General features: G+C 38.6%; 1 long non-coding RNA gene across 1 annotated transcript; it reads right to left on the minus strand.

Annotated features, from left to right (window-relative positions):
- Nucleotides 1-634: 634 nt before the first annotated feature.
- LOC103100920 (uncharacterized) lies at nt 635-4,258 on the minus strand. The gene is made up of 2 exons (XR_470685.2): nt 3,635-4,258; nt 635-993 (listed from the first exon to the last, which is right to left on the minus strand). It is a non-coding gene; the product is annotated as an uncharacterized LOC103100920 (long non-coding RNA).
- Between the last annotated feature and the right edge of the window lie 414 nt (nt 4,259-4,672).

Raw genomic sequence — 4,672 nt, forward strand, 5'->3', positions numbered from 1 at the left:
TTTGGTACAGGAAGGGATCTCAAAGGCTATTTAGACCAACCCTCTGATTTTACAAATGAAGAAACTGAGGCCAAGAGAGTTGATGTGACCAAGGTTAATATAATACATGGTACAGAGCTGGTATTTGAGCACAGATTCTCTGACTCTAAGTACTATACAATATTTTGGTATATTCTTATATATGTCTTGTATATTCTTGTATATTTATGTAAATTTGAATGTTAATAGTTGTAAAAGTGAAAGATTTATATTTTTATATTTTGTATATATTTGTAAATTTGTACAGAATTTTTCTATAAATCTGTAAAATATGTGTATAATTAAAGTTTCCAAAGACAGGGTTGAATTGTAATTCTTGCCCAACTGTGTGGGTAACCTGGGGGACTACAGATTGGTTAACTGAAGGCAAGTCTGGAAGAAATGCAAAAATAACATAACTCCCATTCTATGATTATTTCCCTTATCAAAACACTGTGAGGTCCAGGAGCACAAATATTACTATCCCCATTTTGTAGGAAGAAAACTAAGGTTGAGGTTGTCTCACTAGATGTCTAGGAGTGAGATTAAGACTCAGAGATTCTTGATTCCATCTCAGATAGAAATGAGATAAAATAATTTGAGGCACTCTTTGGAATATTGGGGAAAAGGCTGAGGGTTTATTAGATGTAACAGAGTGAGAAAAAATAGCAAAGAAATCAGAGGTCAGGCTTTTCAGGATAATTGTCTGATATCAAATGAACCACCAAAACTGGGTTTGAACTGAGAAGAAAGCAGGGAAATATGGATGAAATAGTGCTTCCTCCTCTTGCTGTCCATTATCCTGAAGGTGTCCTCCAACTAACATCCTGCTCTGGTGTCTCATCTTGGTGATGAAATTGGATTCTGGAAGGTGGGGGTGGGGTTCACCAACTTTCAGGCTAGTCATAAAAGCTTCAAAATGTAGTTCTGACAATGGATGTCCATTAGATGGAGAAAGATGGAAGATGTTGGGTCCTGGAATGAGAAAGTTTTGATTTCATATCCAGTCTTAGACATTTGCTAGTTGTTTTACCCTGGGAAAGTCACTTAACCTCTGATTACCTGACAAAAGGATCCACTGGAGAAGGAAATGGAAAACCACCCCAGTATCCTTGCCAAGAAAACTCTATGGATTAGCTGTGCTCCATGGGCTCATGAAGAATCTCAGAAAGTCACTTAACCTTTGCCCAGCCTCAGTTTTTTCAAATGTAAAATGGGGATTATAAGAGTGGTGGTGAGACTCATGATATAATGTATGTAACACATGTTACAAACCTTAAAGCATTCTATACTTGCTTTATCATTATATTATTGAGGATGCCCATGCCTGATTGACTCATTGTTGTTGTTTTTTTCCTCCAAGGAGCAGGACTGATTGGAAGAGATGCTATATAACAAATTTGATGATTCCTCAAAGGTGGTAAATCTTAGCTAACTGGCAAGACTTGACCCTGGGTAGTACTTAAATTATCGGTAACTTAGGAGAAAAAAAAAGAGAAAAACACCTCTTGTCCTTCTTTTCATTATATATCCCGCATTACCTGGACCCATATCAGATGGATTTTGAAAACATTTTAAATCAGTTTCAATACTTGAGCTGCCCAATTCATTCAAGTACTTGCTGCATTTTTACAATATTCATAATACATTAAATTTATACTAATATAGACTAAATAGACCCATGCATTAAATATGTAAATATTGACAATCAGTGCTTACTATTATAAAAAGAGAATCACTTGGAAACTCCAAGAGGAAACTTGGAAAAGTACATGGAAGACTTGGTTCCAGGAAGTGCCCACTCTATCATCCATCCAGCACTGAGCTGGGAAATGTTTAACAGGTCCCTGAGAAAAACAAATGCACTCAAGACACACTTTGGAGTTTAATCTGCATTATTAACTCCCCCCCCCCATTGCTTTCTTTAGGCTAGAAACAATCACCAAAACAAGAAATCCAGCCTGGATTTGTAATGTTTGCTGATTTCTCAGATGTAAATGCCCACACTAAAAACTAACAATGGGCTCTAGTGGACGTGAGGCTAACTCTGCACATAAATACCTAGGTGACCCTGAACAAGTTTACTTAACATGCTATTGGTGGGCTTTGGAGTCAAGAGGCAAAGGTTTCGAATCTCATTGCTTTAGTTCACTTCCTACCTGTGTGATACTTTCCTTCTTTGGAATTCAGTTTTCTCCTCTATATGTGTGCAGCTAAGTGACTCAGTGGATAGAGAGCCAAGCCTGGAGATAGGAGGTCTTGGGTTCAAATGTGACCTCAGATACTTCCTAGCTGTGTGATCTTAGGCAAGTCAACTTAACCCCAATTTTGTCTAGTCCTTACGGCTCTTTGCCTTGGAACCAATCCTTAGTATCAACTCTAAGACAAAAGGTAAGGATTATAGAAATAAGTTTAGGTTGTTGGTCGAGATGGCTACTTTGGGTCTTTCACACTCTTGATCTATGATCCTATGATATCCCTAGCTCAGGAAAAATCTTACAGATAAACTAGATATTAACTTGTGATAGGAAGAAGTTTTCACACTGGGACCTCCCTATATGGATGATGTCATAGATCCAGACCCTAAAAATGCATGAATGGTAATAATTCACAAAAGGTCTCCATTCCAATGACTTGACCTAGAATACAGGGAAGATTGCCCTTGGTTCTCTAAAATAATAGCAGGGGAATTGGAAGTTCAGATGGTTCTTATGAAACTGGGAGAGTTTGGATTGCATATCTGGCATTCTAAGTGCTAGACCAAAGAGACTTCTCACCAAGATTGACCACAGAGAGATGCATTTGGTGGGTTACAGAAAATGTCATTATCATAGATTCTGGTCTTGAGGGATTATGCATCCTAGGTTGGTAGAAGGATAACCTACCTGAACAAAGGTGGCCCAGTGGATAGAGTGCTGAGTCTGGAATTAGGAAGACATCTTCCAGAGTTCCAATCTGGCCTCAGACTCTTACTAGCTGGGCTCCCCTCAAAGGTTATTTTAACCATGTTTGCCTCAATTTCCTTATCTGAAAAATGAGCTGGAGAAATGGGCAAACCACTCTAGCATCTGCCAAGAATACCTCAAATGAGGTCCCAAAGAATCAGACACAACTGAAAAACTACTGAATAACAAATTGTGTGCCAGGTATGTTGGGGTACAAAGAAAGATAAAAAGATGGCCCCTCTGCCTTCAAGAAACTCACAGTCAAATGGGGGAGACAATATGCTAACAAGTCATAGACAGGATGAATCGGGAATAGTAAAGGTAGTTCTTTTTGCAACTTCAGGGGAAAGGGGCACTCTCAATTAGTTGAAAAAGAATTTTTGTAGGAAAAAAATCCCAAAGTAAATACTGTACCAAAACCATACCTTGCCAAGTGAAAATATGTTGGAACCTGGAGACCTTGCTGTAGGTAAGAATATGGTAACAAGAATTTGGAGTATTTCCAGTACTAGGTCCCCTTGGAGGGCATCCAATGGAAATGTACCTTATGCCGAATTCTAAGCTTTTGACTAGCCAGCCCTGTTATATAGAGCCAGACCATATCCAGGGCCCAGGGACACTTGCCAGCTATGAGAAGTTTAGCCAGCAGGTGGTACTGTCATGCCACTTACCGGATATTGGGGAGGAAACGTCCATGGATTGTGAGCTCCGAGATCTAGTCCAATAAGTTGGTGGCATGTAGTGGGAATTCATCAAGGAATCAGGATAGGGTATGGCTAAAAACAAACAGATCACAGTAATGACAAACAATTAAAGTATACATGATGGTAACAGGTCATTAGTGGAGACTGGAAAGTGCAGTAGAGATCATTTTGGGATGGTCAGATGAAGACTTTTTAGAGGATTCCATGTTGGACATTTGCATAATAAGAGATTTCTGAGTTTCTAAACTTCTTTTCAAATCCTTGGAAGGAGGGCACTTAGAAATGGATTGATGTGGCTTTGTACGAACTTCCTTATGTCTGGGTTGACTTTTGCTCCTCCTTTTACTTGGAGAATGTCCTCTTCGTGAGCTTGGCTGAGCTCTGGCTCCATCCTTTGGGAGAGATTTTGAGCTTTTTGTACACTCTCTGCCATCCTTGAGTTGTTTTTTATGTTTAGATTTAGATGAAGTGGGATGTCCTTTATTGCGTACAGAATAACAATTTGGATATTTTGCTTTTCTTTCTAAGACATATTTGTGTGTGTCCTCCATTTTTGTAGCATGTTACATCAAATGAAAGTGAGGTGACAGGAAACACTCTTTTATCTGAAAATTCACAATGGGCATAGTTATGTCATGTGACATCATAATTGCCATGGTGATATTATGTGACATACAATAACAGAGGTGGAAAACATCTTCAAAATAGGACAAAAAGATAGACAAGACCTCTTATTGCTTTGGTATAGGGAACTTTCAGATGAATAAAAAATGATCTTTACCATTGCAGGTTCGAACCTTTTCTGCAAATTATATCCTTAGAGAATTCCTTGCGTCAGATGTAGAGTTTGAACCCAAGTCTTCCTGACTCAGAGATCAACTCTTCATCTACTCAGGTCATCAAATACAACTTCTTCATTTTATAATCATGGGACGAAGTCCCAAGTTTTTTTGTATGAAGTCAAAGAAAGAATAAGCACACGGAGGAATAAGATCCCAAGTGGAA

This window comes from Monodelphis domestica, chromosome 7, assembly GCF_027887165.1.
Source record: "Monodelphis domestica isolate mMonDom1 chromosome 7, mMonDom1.pri, whole genome shotgun sequence".
Taxonomy (NCBI): domain Eukaryota; kingdom Metazoa; phylum Chordata; class Mammalia; order Didelphimorphia; family Didelphidae; genus Monodelphis; species Monodelphis domestica.